This window comes from Neofelis nebulosa, chromosome 1 (genome assembly GCF_028018385.1).
Source record: "Neofelis nebulosa isolate mNeoNeb1 chromosome 1, mNeoNeb1.pri, whole genome shotgun sequence".
Taxonomy (NCBI): domain Eukaryota; kingdom Metazoa; phylum Chordata; class Mammalia; order Carnivora; family Felidae; genus Neofelis; species Neofelis nebulosa.
In genome coordinates, this window is record NC_080782.1 from 81,357,530 (window position 1) to 81,374,647 (window position 17,118).

At 38.6% G+C, this 17,118-nt stretch overlaps 1 protein-coding gene across 1 annotated transcript in view; it reads left to right on the plus strand.

The window, feature by feature from the left end:
- ERAP1 (endoplasmic reticulum aminopeptidase 1) overlaps positions 1-17,118 on the plus strand; it is a 127,746-nt gene that overhangs the window by 20,521 nt on the left and 90,107 nt on the right. Inside the window, exon 2 of the mRNA XM_058726489.1 lies at positions 10,738-10,815. The gene's annotated coding sequence lies outside the window, so the exon portion shown is untranslated. The remainder of the gene's footprint in view (positions 1-10,737; positions 10,816-17,118) is intronic.

Consider the following 17,118-nt stretch of genomic DNA (forward strand, 5'->3'; position numbering starts at 1 on the left):
AGTTTCCTACTGAATACATGCAATTCTACAAATTTCTAAGAAGATAATTTTATAGTTTTAACCTATATCTAAGTCACTTAAAAAAAAAAACCTCATATTGTTCCCTTGTTCAACCTATCAAATCTTTCCAATATTCTAAGGGAATTATGTTTGAATTTTCATCTTCAAGAAATCCAAATCCAAACTATTGGGCATAGTAGAGTTGACTGAGAGGGAGAATTCCTTTTCAAAGCATTGTATGCCTCCAAGGGTTTACACAAGTCTCATTTATAATTGATTTATCTCTAAATTTTGGTTTAAAATTTTATTTTGTGAAAAGTATTTTATGTTGTGAAAAATAACCTTAGACTCTTCTACCACAGCTGAAATATGATTTCTGTTTATTATGTGATAGAATATTTCTGTGCAATTTATACCAACCTGGTGGATACAAAGAGAAGGAAAGTAAATATGAGCCTTTCCCACTATCGTTTCTTCTGTACTAAGAAAAACGTCATTTTCGGGGCGCCTGGGTGGCGCAGTCGGTTAAGCGTCCGACTTCAGCCAGGTCACGATCTTGCGGTCCGTGAGTTCGAGCCCCGCGTCAGGCTCTGGGCTGATGGCTCGGAGCCTGGAGCCTGTTTCCGATTCTGTGTCTCCCTCTCTCTCTCTGCCCCTCCCCCGTTCATGCTCTCTCTCTGTCCCAAAAATAAATAAAAAACGTTGAAAAAAAAAAAAAGAAAAAGAAAAACGTCATTTTCAATGGACATTCACTTCCCTTGAAGTGGTTCATTGGAGTGGTTTTCTTGAGTGTTATGTTTAGTGAAGAAGGAAGCACCTGTTTCCTAATCTAAAGGAAAATTAGAAATAAAGACACATGGGTTTGACATATTTAGCATAAGTTCAATAACTTTCAGCTCAGCTACTCTGCTAACAGTAAGGCAGTCTTATTGTTTTGGAAGGTAGCAGTGAGTGAGGCAGCATTATTTGTTTAACAGATGTTTATCATGTGTACATTTTTGGCAGAGTGCCATGTTAGGTGCTACCAGGGAGTGAAACAACTCTTGCCCTTGTTTGAAGCATCTTGTGTCCATGTAAATGCAAATACACATATGGGTATGCATGTTTATGTCTTATAAAAATCACAATAATATATGATGAGTAAAAAATCAAATACTAGAAAAATTACAGTGAAAAGCAACAGAACCTCTTTCTACTCCTTGCTACTTCCAGTCACACTTCCCAGAAGCAATCATTTGTAAGCTTTTCTCTTTTAATTACTGATGGTTATTTCCCTAATTCTAAATAATATTTGGGGCCACTATATCTTAAAATAAGGTCTTTTGACTCCCTGGTTTGAAATTTGAAGATTTGGTTCATTTCTACTTTCCCCATTTTCCCCTCCTCCTCCAAGTTTTATTATTTTTAGTTCCTCTGTTATCTTTATATTTTTATGCAATACACATAAACCTTGGTTTCTGATTCTATCAACTTCAGACATTGTCTCTTTATGCTCAAATTTGTAAGATAGCAATGACCAAAATCTACTGGATATTTACTCTGTGCCAGACACTGTTCTAAGTGTATCGCATGAATTATCTTATTTAATCCTTATAGCACCCCTATGAGGTATCATTACTAATTTACAAATAAGAAAAGTAAAACAGAGGGGGTAGGGGATGCCTTGCTTAAGGTCACAAGGCCAGTAAGGTAGCAGAGGGACTAGGCAGTCTGAATCCAAACCCATGAAGACCCATTGCCTTCCACATGAGAGTATTGCATCCCAAGCATCCCCCCTTCTCTGCTCCCTACTTCCACTGTTTATCAACTAGATCTTCACTTTTACAGCATTAAGACATATAACATTGATAGTTTATCATATACTTATATTTAAATCTTCTGCTTTTTCCTTATAGGTCAGTTCCAAAGGGTTGAAAATCAATCAGTACACTTACATATTGTGACTCTGCAAATATTTTCAGCAGAAGAAGTATGCCAAGATTACATTTTCTTCTCTATCTGTGCAAATATTTGAAGTCCTTCCTTCCTTCATTTCAAAAACATTATTGAAAGTTTAGTAAGCGTTGGAATTTGGGGAGAGGAGGTAGAGATGAATACAATGAGAAATGCTGTGTTATCGAAACAATGGCCTCTGCCCTTAGGGATTTATAGTATAGAATTTACAGTATACCTGTGGTCAAGGCAGTCTTTAGGAGGAGATAGAATATAAATGGGGTCTTAAAGAATTATGAAAATTTGGAAAGGAGGTAGAGGGTACATGAAGAAGTGATATTAAATGTGCAAAGTGATAGGATTTTTTTAAGAGGTGAGATTTCTAAGTTGCCTGCTTAGAATCAGGGGTTTGCACTAGAGAGGCATGGCAGGTGTGATGGAAGCTTAGTTATATGTGGCTTTAAGACTGGTAAGGATTTCCACATATAAATCAGTGGGTGTTAGAAGTGTGAACAGGAATACATGAAAAATTCAGAATTGGAAGTCATAAAAAGTGACAAAGTCAGGGCTCCTGGGCGGCTCAGTGGGTTAAGCGTCTGATTCTGATTTCAGCTCAGGTCTTGTTCTCAAGGTTGTGAGTTCAAGTTCTATACTGGGCTCTGAGCTGGGTGTGGAAGCTACTTAAAAAAAATGTTAAAGTCATTACAGTGGATGTGTCTGCTAAGAGAAAAATACAGATCAGGAAGAAGAAGGGACATTTGGAGGACAAGGAAAGTAAAAGAGAACTGGAGAGGTCAGGGACAAGGGAAGATCCCAAGAACATGACACAGAAGTCAAAAAAGGAGAGACACATTGGATTGCTTAGGTGACTTAGATTACACTGTTCAGAGATGGCTTAGCTTCAGGAGAAGGTAAAGGCTGAAACTGTGCTACAAAGAGCAAAGAGAGTATCTATGTGGTTAATGGGGGGAAAACAGCTACTGGAGTATGTAGACCGTCCTTTAAAAAGAAAAAGAGAGACAGGGAGGGGAAAGAAGTTAAAGAAGAGCTTTTGTTATAGTAGAAGACACTTGAAATGCTGTTGAACAAGGGAAAAATGAGGAAATGACAGAGGAGTGAGATGCTGAAGGAGGCACAAGGAAACTGTGGAAGTTTGGCTTTGGGGAGGAGTCCACAAAATATTCCTTGCAGGGTTTTTTCTTAAGTACATTGGAAAACCACTGGAGGGAGGGTACTGAGCAAGGACATGACATCATCCAATTCACAGTTTGAGAACATGATTCTGACTGCCATGTGGATGGATTGGAGCAGGACAAGATTTGATGCTTATCTTTAATATACACAGACAACACTGGTGTTGGAAATGTGGTCAATGAACTTTTCAGTGCATTCCACAGTGGTGAGCAGGTTGGGAGAATCGTAATTTGAATCCTGAAGTTCAAGAATTCTATTCCACATTTCCTAAATTCTACAATACTGTATGGAATTGGCTTATATAGGTGCTAAGGTAGAGTGGCACCTAATAGAGTGAACTTTGGCATCAAACAGCTTTAGATACAAATTTTAGTCCTACCATTTACGATCTATGTGATGTGAATTACCTCTCTTGGCCTCAAATTCCTTCTCTGGAAACTGTAGATAACAACTGTCCACGCTTTAAAAACAAAAAACAAACAAACAAGCAAACAAACAAACAAAAAACCACACCAAAAAACCCTGTCCACCTTATTATATTTTTATGAGTACTAATGAAATAGGCTTAGTATCTCAACAATAATCATGCAAGGACCCTCTTTATTGTTTTTCCACATTCTTTGACTGCCTGAACTATTACTTACTTAATATTTTCTTCATCATGCCTCACTTTTTAAATTTTTTTTTCAACGTTTTTAATTTATTTTTGGGACAGAGAGAGACAGAGCATGAACGGGGGAGGGGCAGAGAGAGAGGGAGACACAGAATCGGAAACAGGCTCCAGGCTCCGAGCCATCAGCCCAGAGCCCGACGCGGGGCTCGAACTCACGGACCGCGAGATCGTGACCTGGCTGAAGTCGGAGGCTTAACCGACTGCGCCACCCAGGCGCCCCAATCATGCCTCACTTTTTAAAACTGAAATAGATGCATTTAAGAAAGAGACAAATTAAAAAAAAAAAAAAGATAAGTGCAAAAGGTAGAGAATTCCATGACTCCAAAGAGAAAGACTCACAGAAAAAAAAAAGACCTTAGAAATGCAAGATCAAGACAGAGATAAGGATGTGGGGCTGGGGGGCAGGTCCCAGGAAGAGGAGGACAACAGCAGAAGGACAGCACCAGAGGTGAGGCCAGAGGGGCCCTGGGTATCTGGTGGCACAGGGCAATGAACTGTGAAGAGGCTGGTAGTGGTTGAAGGGAAAAGAGTGGGTCCTTTGAATGGGCAGTGGCTGTAGTATAGAGGATCTGGGACTGACAAAGCATGACTGGGTGAGGGTGTGTGGATGGTGAGATCTGCCTGGGGAAACCCTGGTGACTCAGGAGAGGAGCCTGAGGAAGGCATGTAGTGAATAAGAAGGTAGAAGCAAAATTAAGGCAAAATGGTGGACTTAGAGAACAGAGACTTGTGGTCATAGTGCAGGTGGGTCTTGAAAAAAGAAATATTTATGTAAAAAAATTAAGTGAATCCCAAGGTTGCAAGGAGTGTGAGTTAATGTGGCATTTGTGCTTGACCGGATACAGGGGAGGGTAAGAGAGGCAGCTCTGAAATGTCCAAGGCAGTTTGGGACAGGAGGCAGGGAGATAGGAAGGGTCAAAATGAAACTCTTTCTTGCGCATGGGCCTGGAGAGTCACTCAGGGACAGTCTCGTGAGGAGAATTCTTATTTAATATCTCGTTTGCTTCAGGTCCTTCTTAGAATGAGGTTGGACATGAAGTTAATATGTGGTGGCTTCAGAGAAGGTGGCCCTATTGCCATCAGGAAAAGACTAGCTTAAAATGAAACAAAAGAATTCTTTAGAATTCATTAGCTACTAAAAAGTCAACCATTCACCAGATTATGATGGAGTCTTTTGATGTCCCTTGTTCATATCAAGTTAAATTTCAGGGGATTTCTGTTAACAGTTTCAAATCCTATGGTTGCATGTCATACACTAAGATACTTGCTAATAGCTGCCTTTTGATTGTCTGTGTGCTTGGTTTAGCCTGATTCCCAGGGCACCTTGACTCTGACCAGCAGCCTCAATTACCTTAATTAGAAGGCAAGTTTATTTGTTTACTTATTTTAAGGGTTTACTTTTTATTGAGACACAGCATTTGTATGACAATGTCTTGTTAACTATAGAACTTCATAGTACTGAGTACCTTTTATAAAGATTGATATAGTTCCATATTTATGGGAATAATTTTTTTGTTCAAGCCAAGAATTACACTGTATGTAAGTCCACAGATCATACAAGTTATTTTAGAACAAAAAAGATATTGGGAGGCTTTAAACTGCAAGTGTATCTTGATCACAGGAAGTACTGAGCAAAATGACTGCTGGGTACATGCGAAAGAATTTCCAAAAGGACATTTCCTCTCCACTACTATCTTAGTAGAGTGCTGAGCACATGGGCTTTGGAGTCATACAGCCTGCGTTCATATGCTGGGTCATGCACTTACTTCAGTCCGTTGCTCAGTTTCTGTTGTCTCAGTTTGTAAGATGGGGATAATTAAAGTACCTCCCCTGAAGGGTTGTAGCTAGGATCAAGTGTGATAAGGCCTGGCATATAATAAGTATTCAACATGTATGAGTCATTTCTATTAATGATAGTGACCATGTTAGTAGCAGGATAAGAGGGAACATTGCCAAACCTGATTAAGGCTTTTGGAAACATTTTCCAGTATCTTTGGAGCTGCTTATGGACTTTAAGGGTGTCACCATGAATTTTTTAAATGAGAATCAGCAAGCATCAGTCAAAAGCCACTTAGATTTTTGCCTAATGTGCATTCAGATCCATTGGGGATACTACTCTCCAGAAATTCTTCCTATGAGAGTTCTTTGTTTTGCCTGAGTGTTAGTTGCAGATTGCCTTGCTGAAGTGTTCGTGTGTTTGTTATCTTGTGACATCAAGATGTCAGCAAAGAAAACTCACACTGATGCCACCCACTTTTGGATGCTGCAATTAAGACTGGTAGGTCTCATGGTCCTGGGCCCTTTCTCATACCTGTTTTGCTGTGAAATGATTAGATGCATTATTTATAGAATTTGTTAAAGGATTTTTGACAGTTCAAATAATTTTTAGGAGAGCTGTAGAAATAGATTTATAAACTTAGGGGAGGACAACACCTACAATCTAACCACAGTATCACATCAGCTTCATGACCTTACAATGATTGCTCTGTTCCATAAATAGGCAGCTATCTCTGTCTACACTATTAAAAAAAAAATCTACATGAAGTCTGGTTACCTGTCCTGCTCACTTCTGAATCAAAGTCCTATATTAGTGCATTATATTAGCACAGCAACCTAGCTGTAAGGGAGGCTGGGAATTTGAGTCTGTCTTCTTTGGGGCAGTGAGGCTGAAAATGTGAGATAATTATTACAAAGACAATAAATAGCCACCAAATGACACAGGTCCCATAGACTCTTCCACCTGCCCCTATAATTCCACCTCTCCCCTTTAGTCTACCTCTCTGGATTCCATACATGGAACATGGAAGCCTTCCATGAACTGACTTTTACTGGAGGAATCTCCCTTGATGCCCTAGACTAGAGTGGCTTGCCATATAGTAATGTCATCAGGGTGGGGACTGTGTCTGTTTTGCTCAATGCTGTAGTCTCAGTATCTAACGTAATGTGCGTGGCACTCAGTAGTTACTCAATAAGTTGGTTGAATGACTATGTATCTGTTTCTTCTCTTCTGTAGATCCACCCTAATACCACTGCAACTACCAATTCAGTGTTACATTATAATTAGGAAATATGAAATGTTGTCATATTTATAGATAATATATATTTTGGAGCTGTTATATATCTCAATATGATGGTAAATCACACACATGGAATGCCATTCTTTGTCAAGGTACTGAACTGCTCAGGGCAGGCAATATGTTGGTCATGCTTTTACACCATTTGGACTGTATTTCAAAGTTCACATGTGAAAACCCTCTCAAACAATAACACAGCCCTCTTAACCTCACTGACTTTATGAGGCTGAGATCATTAGGTCAGAGTCAAAGAAACCAGCAAAAAAAAAAATTGAAAATATCAAAAATACCACCAATAATACCACTTATATTTATTAGGTTTGCTTTATAGTTGAGAAATCACTTTTATATATATTATGCCATTGATCCTCAGAACAATTCCATGCATAAATCAGGGCATGTGTTATTTCATTTTGCAGACGGGAAGATTAAAGCTCAATGAGGTTAAGTGACTTAATGGTGACTACTGGAAAGATCATGGTGGGGATCTAGCCTTCCAGCTCTGTGTAGGGCATTTGACATGTTGCCATGTAGCCAGAGTGACATTGAGACATAGGATGTGTCCATTCTCAAAAGATATGAGTAGGGAACACTGTACCCACAGAGGAGAAGATCCCTTTTGATTCAGCCAATTTAGTATTCCAGAACAAACAGTATGGAAGCTTGAGGCAGCAGTCTATCCAACTGAACTGTTCCCTGGACTCAACATGCACTTGCAGAAGAGCATCTTGTTGGAATGTGAAGCTGGAGGGTGGCCCGGTGTGCTCATGCTCTGTGTCTCTGAGGAGCTTTTAGCCCATGTGGAACAGAGTCTGAGTAGAGCCTACAAGGGACAGGAAGAATGCTCCTGTGTGGCCCACAGATCCGATTTAGCAAACATCTGATGTCTAATAAGCCAGGTCCTGTGTTAATCACTGCAGGGGAAAGAGATGACTAAAACATGTCTGCTGCCCATGGTGCACGTTTGTGTGGATGAGGGCAGCAGGTATGGCACTGGTCTAACATGGGTTTCACCTTTATCACTGGTTTTATTTTTTAACGTTTATGTATTTATTTTGAGAGAGAGAGTGAGCAGGGGAGGGGCAGAGAAAGAGGGAGAGAGAGACTATCCGAGCAGGCTCCATACTCCAGCCTGACTGGAACCACGAGATCATGACCTGAGCCGAAATCAAGAGTTGGACGCTTAACGGAATGAGTCACCTAGGTGCCCTCACCTTTTTCATTTGTAAGTGTAGCAGCTAGTAATGTATTTTGAAGGAGCAACCTTCAGAGAGGCTTCTTAGAATTCTTTTATGATGGATTCTGTTTGATTTCTGTGTGCCTATGAACCAAGGACAAAGGGAAGTTTTAAGATGATGAGAGTATCGCTTCTCAGCCTTTTGGCTAAGATCAAGTGTAAGATGATGTGGGCATATTGCTGGAATTCCAAGTTGGCATTCTTTGTTTTCTCACTTTGATTTCCTTGCTTATCTTCTTTCTGTTCTGGGCATGAAATATTAGCTATATCGAACATTTACTTATATACCATGATTAAATTAGGAGATTCTCCGGGCTTTTTTAAGGCAGCACATCTAACAGGTAAAATGCTGGCATGGGGGAAAATTTTCATACAGTATAAACCTAGTTAACTCTGTCACTGAAGGCAAATACTGTCACCCAAATTTAAGCTTCAGAGATATCTGAGAAACACTCAATATTCTTTGGCATAAATCTACAAGTCAAATGACTGTCACTGATCATCAAGTTATTAGTTCAAGTTTATTAGGTGCAATTAAGCAAAGAAAAGATTTACAATTGCACAAGTGGCTCAATGTTTGTTGTACAAAAATGATTAGATACCACTTATCTCCCAATGTGGCATAACAGCAAAAACGTGTTAGTAGAATCTAGACTTCAGTCTCTTTTCCCTTCCAACCTGCTGTTCCTTGCTCTTGCTCTCTCAGATTCCTACCCCCATCCTTGCCATCAGACCCATATTTAATACATTGTGGGTACCTAATCTTGACTCAATGCTTTGGACATGAATTTTGTTTTTTCCCTCTGGCCCCACTTATTTTCTGTCATCCTCCCTATTCTTCTCCCTAGGGACCGGCCATCTAGGCCGGGACATGAATTACGTGTATTCAGTCAGCATTAAAATGAAGTGAGTATATAACATGTTTTCTCAATCATATGTGGCTTTTAAATTTAAGGTTATTTTGTAATGACGGCAAATGATACTGTATTATTGCTGTGATTCTACCTCTCATTCAAAAGCAAGGGCATAGAGTATGCAGTTGCAATTATATAATCCCTAGAGCCAGCCTACCTGGATTTGCAAATCACATCTAAATTCCTTGACTATGTAACTTTGGGAAAGTCACTTAATTTCTCTGTGCTGTTTTCTCATCTGTAAAATAGGAATGATGGGGATAAAACTGCTTTTCAGGGTTGCATTAGAAGTATTTCCCATTGGGGCACCTGGGTGGCCCAGTCAATTGAGTGTCTGACTTCAGCTCAGGTCATGATCTCATTGCTCATGGGTTCGAGCCCCACATCAGGCTCCACGCTGGCAATGTGGAGGCTGCTTGGGATTCTCTTTCTCTCTCCCTCTCTCTCTCAAAAATAAATTAATTAATTAAGTAAATAAATACAATAATAAAAAATAAACATTTTAAATCAGTATTACCTATTTTTTATTGACATATAATTAACACTCAATGTTACATTAGTTTCAGGTGTACCGCATGGTGATTCCACATGTCTGTATATTATGCTGTGCTCACCACAAGTGTAGCTAGCATCAATCACCATATGACATTATTACAGGAAGTATTACCTATTTTTATTACGCTTGTCGTTGCAACTCATTACACTAAAATTTACTGAGAGTTTTTTATGTGCCAGGCACTGTGCTAGATGTCGAGGATAAAATGATCACAAGATGCAGTTTCTTCTCTCAAAGTACTCACTTCCAGCCAGGAAAACGGTCAAACAAAACGATGACAATACACAAAGTGATAAATTTACCAGGAGTAAGACAGGATGCTTTGAGACCACATGGGAGGCAAACCTCCTGGAATTTGCATGGGAGAAACTCGGGAGACCAGGATGGTGGTCTAGAGACTTGTGGATCCAGGGAGATTATATGGAAGTATTTCAACATTTTAATGACTGGAACAACTATAATGTGTATACCTGTTAACTATCAGGCCTATGACCTAGAAAACTACTGAGTTCTCCCATTCTTGAACCCAGATCTGCACTTCATGGTGGTAACAGATGTGGAGGGACAGAAAGGCAGATAGATAGATAGTCCACATGTGATATGTTGGGTTTATACTTGAGAAGGAAAACACATATCCATCAACCCACGTGTGCACATATGTCCATAGGTATGTTTGCACTAATTATCAGAGAACTGAAAATTACCTTCTTCTGCATCTTTTTATTCCTTTCTATTCCTATAAGGACAAGAAGGGAATGTCTTGGGCCTCAAATTCACTGGACTATAAAAACAGATCTAAGTGTGGCTCAAGCAGTTGAGTAAGTGATAGAGAGGTAGAAATGATCTAAGGGCAGCCAAAGTTTGGTTGCAATATTCTTAGACTGGAGGTGAACCAAGGTTTAAAAAATGTCATCATACCTTTTTTTTTTTTTTTTTTGAACAGAATGTGTGGTTGCTGTGAGTTATGTCCTTACCCTGAAATCAGAAGTTGCTGTGCAATTCACTAGGGAAGCCCCACCAGGGGCATTGATCTGGTCATACCCATTTGGGTTGACTTTTCCTCCAAAGCCTTCTTGATACACTATTGTTTCAAGAGTGAGAGATGCAAGGTATGCTGTGAAAGTATTTTGACATAATTACTGTTTATATTCTTGCAGTTCCACTTCATTGGATATTTATTCAATTTCCCTCATCATTGACTGAAAGTATTTTTCTACAGGCAAGAAGGAATAATGGTGAGTACCATCATTATTACATTTGTTATCATAATCGTGATGATGCAAACATATAGTCTCTTCTCCTCCAGTGTGTTTTTCTTTAATACTAATTTACACGTATGTGTTAAAAGATAAACCAAGGCATATTAAACATTTTAAGCATTTATTTGAGCAACACTCAATCTGAATCAGGCAGCATCAAACTGCAAGTAGTCAGGAATGTTCCATTGACAGAATCTAGAGGAAACACTTTTAGAGAGAAGAGGTGGAAGCAAAGCAAGAAAATTATTTGGCTATATAGCTTATGCAGTTACATTATTTGGGAAAGTGTAATTGGCTTGTGATTGGCTTGTGATTGATTTGTCCTTACGTTTGTGATTGGCTTGTCATTGGTCATTAGGATTGTCCTTAGGTTTCCATTTCTTAACCTTGAGGCATTTACAGGTTTAGGTTTGGGATTGCCTACATAGGCTGCTAAGGTATTAGAGTCACCTCAGTCTAATGGCCTCCTGGTTTAATTAATTTCACATACATGATATACGAATTGGAGAATGAGGTCAGTGTATTGGGGAAGTTGTGTGTAAGTTGTGTGAAGTCCACTCTTGGATTGTATTTTAAATTTTGGTCAAACTGATTTCTGTGGAAGTGCCTGTCTTCAGGGACATGTATTTCAAAAGAGGAAGTAAGCATGACTCCAGGGTAAAAGGTCACAAAGGTTGGAACGACTGAGATTCTTTGGCAAATGCCCATGGAAATTTACCCATTCTAGTATAACTTCTTATTAGGATTTTAATTAGTTCTGTTTAGGGCATTGGTTTCAAACTTTCATTGGTTTGGAGTATTCTGCTGTTAATGCTATTTTTCCCTACAGACCCTGTTATTTTTAGTGTACAATTTTTGCAAAATGCAAAGTTGTTCAGGAACACATAATGGTGTTATTATTGTAAATGCCTCTATTTGTCGCTTGAACATAAAAGATGAAAATAAAAACCAAGAGTTCACAGTTTTGGGTTTTTTTTACAACATTGGTCATTGATTTGAGTGCATAAATCTGCTTAATCCAATTTGTTTATAGATCCAAGTAAAATTATGGGCCATAGACCACTTTATCAACGTCTGTTTACATCTTTCAGTGTCAATTGAATTAAAAACATAGCACTAATTTGTGTCAATGACTGCAATCTTTTATTGATATTTGCTACCTTCTAGATGGTCACTATGCTAAATGTGTTGCATGATCATCTCATTTGTTCTCACAACAGATTTAGGAGGTTGATACTATTACTCCCGTTTTATAGATGAGAAAAGAAACTTTAAGAAAATTAAGTAAGTAGGGGCGTCTGGGTGGCTCAGTTGGTTAAGTGTCCCACTTCTGCTCAGGTCATGATCTCGTGGTTTGTGAGTTTGAGCCCTGCACCAGGCTCTGTGCTGACAGCTCAGAGCCTGGAACCTGCTTTGGATTCTGTGTCTCCCTCTCTCTCTGCCCCTCCCCTGCTCATGCTTTGTCTGCCTCTCAATAATAAATAAATGTTAATTTTTTTTTAAAGAAAAGTAAGTAGCTCAGGTAACACAGCTGTATGTGTGTGTATTCAAGACTGCTCAGGAATAAGAGAGCAGGATTATTGAACTCAAGATAGGGTAAAAATGGCGGTGACTACAGATTTTCTCCAATGAGGTAATGTCCTTCAAAAACCCATCCTTTACTGTTCTGTTTGTTTGTTTGTTTTTTGTTTTGTTTTCTGAGAGAGTGTGCAAGTGAGGAGAGGGGCACAGGAAAAGAGACTCTGAACCCCATCGGGAGGTGTGGGGCTCAATCCCACGACTCTGGGATCATGACCTGAGCTGAAATCAAGAGTCAGACACTCAACTCCTCAACCAACTGAGCCACCCAGTTGCCCCTATTGTTCTTTTTTTAAGTGAATACTTCCTCTCTTTGGGCACAAATGCAATTCCTACCACTATTAAGAGTCTGCACCACTTTGCTTACCTTTCTAAGGTACAGGAAAATTATCTTTTCTTAGTCCTTTTAAGTACTTTGAGGTTGATTGGACTACAAATTTGAAACACTATTTCCTGTTACCTTAGGCACTCTGCTCACAAAACAAATGTTGAAACTCTGCGTGGGGAAAACAATCTTCCCAAAGCCACATTTCACTGTGAGTTCCAAATTTACATCTGTCACTGGCCTGTGTGGGAAAGGAAATTTGCCTTAACAGGTTTGTTCCCTAGTTTACAGTGTGAATGAATACAACTCAGATTATCCAATCCCTTGATGGAAGAAAATGGGTCCACTGGGCTAAACTGAGTTGATAACAGTTGCCCTTCTTACCTAACGGGCGCCTTTATATCTTCCAGTTCTTGACATTTGCCTATCTGTACACACTTCTAACTAGAGATAAGAATACAAAGCATTGGTACTGACTTTTGGAATAATTTTTCTGAACTTAATAGTGTACATATTCTCAATATGTGTGAGGTTAAAGCAATTGTAGCCTTTCTGTGTTAGATGACATCATCAGATTTACCTGCAGCTTTCCAATCTATTTCTGCTACAATCTAGATTCTGTTCTCCCCTACCTTCTGTCCACAGTTTGTTTCAAACCAGAGAGAGAGCAAACAATATCTCCCCTGGAATCATTGGCACCAGTCCTGTCTTTAGAGAATACAGCTTGGCCCTTCCTTCCTCAGTATCTTCTAGACTTGAAGACTGATTTGCTCTTCTTTGTGTTAGCAGCTTTCTGGCCTCAATCCTTTATCTGCTTAACTCTGTATTTGTTGAATGAATGAACAAGTGCACATACTACCAGCTCAGTCCAGTCTCCCAACTCTGCCCATAAAATGAATCAAGGGGCATTATTTTTAGCCACGTAAGAGAAATGTTTTAATAAAATATTTCTAGACAATCAAATTTAAAGTAATCTAACATCTACTACATATTATTCTGTCTTATTGTGAGTACAGTGCATTCATATTTCAAGGTAGATGAATCATAAGATAATTTAAAGCAGTTTAGCCATGAAAATCCCTGCAGCATGTGAAGAACTAAGATTAAATTTAAGGCAATAATAATTTCTTGTCAGAAGAAAATGAATATATTCATCAAGGTACTTATTTGAAAAGTAATTGAGTTACCGTTTCTATTCACATTACCATCTGAACGTTGTAAAACTAAATTTAAAACTATGGGATTGTAATATGGTTTTTTGAAAAATCTATTTTAATTGTCAGACTTGAATATAAGACTCTGCATCTAAAATAAGTTATTTTTTCAAAAGTAGGAGAGCACTAAATTATATTTATGGGAACATAATATCATTTTTTGGTTGTTAAATAGAGTTCCTATAACCTGTCATAAAATTTTAACTAGAAAATTCTAAGAATGAGGTTTTTTTCAATATTTACTTCAAAACAAATTTGAAAACATACGTCTCTTGAGCCACAAATCTAGATATGCAAAAATTGTATTTTTTGTCTATAGGTGATTTGAACTGACTGAACTATCTTGAGACCCAAATCCACCCAATTTAGAAACTCAGGAGTCAGATCATGGTTTTCCTAGTGAATTCTGCGATTGTGTCTTTCTCATTCAGGGTTTTTATTTTCTACTTGGAGGTCAGGGATGGGCCTTATGGTTCACACAGATCGGGGAGGTTAGAGATAGCAGTCTTGTCTTCAGTCAGCATTCATCCTTACTGTCACTCCCTTTTCATAAAAATAATGTTGTTCATCTACATTATCTGTGTCAGACATGATGCTCCTGAGTATATAAGGCCAGAAAAATGTACTCACCCTCTCTTTGTTGTAGTAAATCAGGGAATCTAAGAGCCTTGATCCATGGTAATAGAAGTGGGAATCTGGAAAAAAGTCAAGTGAAGGATTCCCACAGAGAGAACGTACTGTTGGATGCATGAAATGAACAAATGAATGAACAATGAATGAACAAATAAATGCGTAAATAAGTGAATGTTTTCATTGAGGCCTAGGAGGCTGTTTGCTCCTCTTTTCACATAATACAACCACTCTAAGTTGATTGCTTTTTCTCTTCTCCGCTGTCAGAGGACTTGCTGCTTGCCTTCTGTACCACGATTATTATCTGTGCTGTCCTTGCGATTGGTCTCCTTTACACTTCCTGTTTTTTTCTTCTTTGGTATTTCCTCTGGCTCTTGTCCTCTTTCCTGTGTCTCAGCTTTCCTGAGAAAAGGTTAATGCTTCATTGCCACTTTCAGTGAGAGCAATCAGGCACTGCTGGCCCCAGCATACGATGCACTGTTGTGTTCTTTGGCTCCTCTGCTGCTTCCGTGCTAGAGAGGCCTGTCATTGTAACTGCTCCCATTCCAGGGCTCGAGAGGAGGCTTGCCAGAAAACAGATATTGTACTTATTGTCCTAGATTGAAAACATAAAGTGAAATCAGAATCTGGGTGTAGGTCTGCTTCATCATGCCTGTAGATTGCATGGACAAAAACCCACAGGACCTACACTGAAAAAAGAAAGAAACCAAAGAAAAGCAGCATCAAAAAAATGTTTGACATTATCGATCAATCAAGCAGTTCAGTTTAACTGTGGTGGTAGCCCATGCCAACACTGCTCTGTGTCCCGAGTATACAGAGGGCTCTAGACTTTTGTTTTTCCTTGGTGTTTTGTTTATAATCTAATTCACTTGTAGATTCTGGTATCCCTGCTCATTCTTTATCAGTAAAAGGAGACACACCATATAAGTCACCATGCAGTCTGATGAAGTTCACCCACTTCTCAAATTCGTGCTTCAACAGAGACAGAATTATTGCTTAGAAAATTACTTTCAGATAATCAAATCTCAAAGTCATGCCTTCAGTTAGAGAAAAGTTTAATTACTATAAAGCGTTAATTAAATATAGACCATAACTTAATTATCACAGGCTTTTAATTACCTGAAAGCCTTTCTTATCAGAAATGATTTTCATGGATGCTGTTTATATATTAAAATAGATGTTTTTGAGGGAGTAGAAAGCAAAAGAAACTGAACATGCCAAAATGTTTTCTGACACCCTCAGCTGTATTATCAGGTCTGTGATTCTAAAGCAGCATTCTACAAAGTGGGCACCATAGGATACTAATGTGTGGTGCTGGGGTGGGGGCAGGTGGACCATGGGGAGGTTTCTACGGACTAATAGGTTAGGAAAGCAGTGGGAGAGTTGAGGAGTTTAATTTATTATTTTTATTTTGTACAACAAGCTTTAGTAACAGACCCTTTAGTAGCATGCCAATAATGCAGTATAAATCTCCAAGAGAAAGAAATACATGCAGCATTTCCTGGTTTTATTTCAACAGAATGGTAGAAGATCTATGTCCTGGTGTTCTATGGAGCATGTTTTGGTATATCTACACTGTAAATTAATAAAAGTAATTACCAGGATACATATAAATATGGTGTTTACATATAAAGGACATATCAAAGTTAAAAATTGACAACAGAAGCATGGCATAAAGAGCTATGACTGGAGCAAGTGTGCTTGGAAATATTTCACAGAATTCATTTGTACATGTATCAGTCTTGCCAGTGTTAGTAGGTTGCTAAATAAATACATGACATTGAAGTATACATTCCGCAGAAAATCAGATGAGTTATTTTGAAAATCAGCAAGACTTAATGGAAATCAATCTTATTTAGTTGCTTATTATTGTTCAATCAAGTGAAGGTTTATTTCAATAGATTGAGGGAACTTCTATTTCAGTGTTACAATATATAGTAATCACAAAATTAAGCTTAAAGCATTCATAGGAGCCTTTGCTCCAAATTCAAGTTCTTTATTACAATATGAAGGTATCATCAGGAAAAGTTTTTCATAAGCAATATTTTAGCATCCATTTATTTCTCTCAACTCTTGTTACTTACAAATATTGGCTTTCAGATTATCTTTGTCTAGCACATTTTAAAAAAGATTTATTTCATGTCGACTTAACTTTTTTTTAAAAAAATTTAATGTTTTTGTTTATTTTTGAGAGACAGAGAGAGACAGAGCATGAGTGGGGAGGGGCAGAGAGAGAGGGAGACACAGAATCCAAAGGAGGCTTCAGGCTCTGAGCTGTCAGCACAGAGCCTAATGCAAGACTAGAACTCATGAACCGCAAGGTCATGACCTGAGCTGAAGTCGGACGCTTAACCGACTGAGTCACCCAGGCACCCCTTGACTTAACTTTTACATGGCATTTTCCTGGACAGTCATCATGCCATTTCAATGACCATCTGATTATGGCATGCAAATAGGACCTTAAATTCATCATTTGTTCCATTTTTAAACTTATTTACATCAGCAGAAGCAGTCTCCAAGTCAACTAATTCT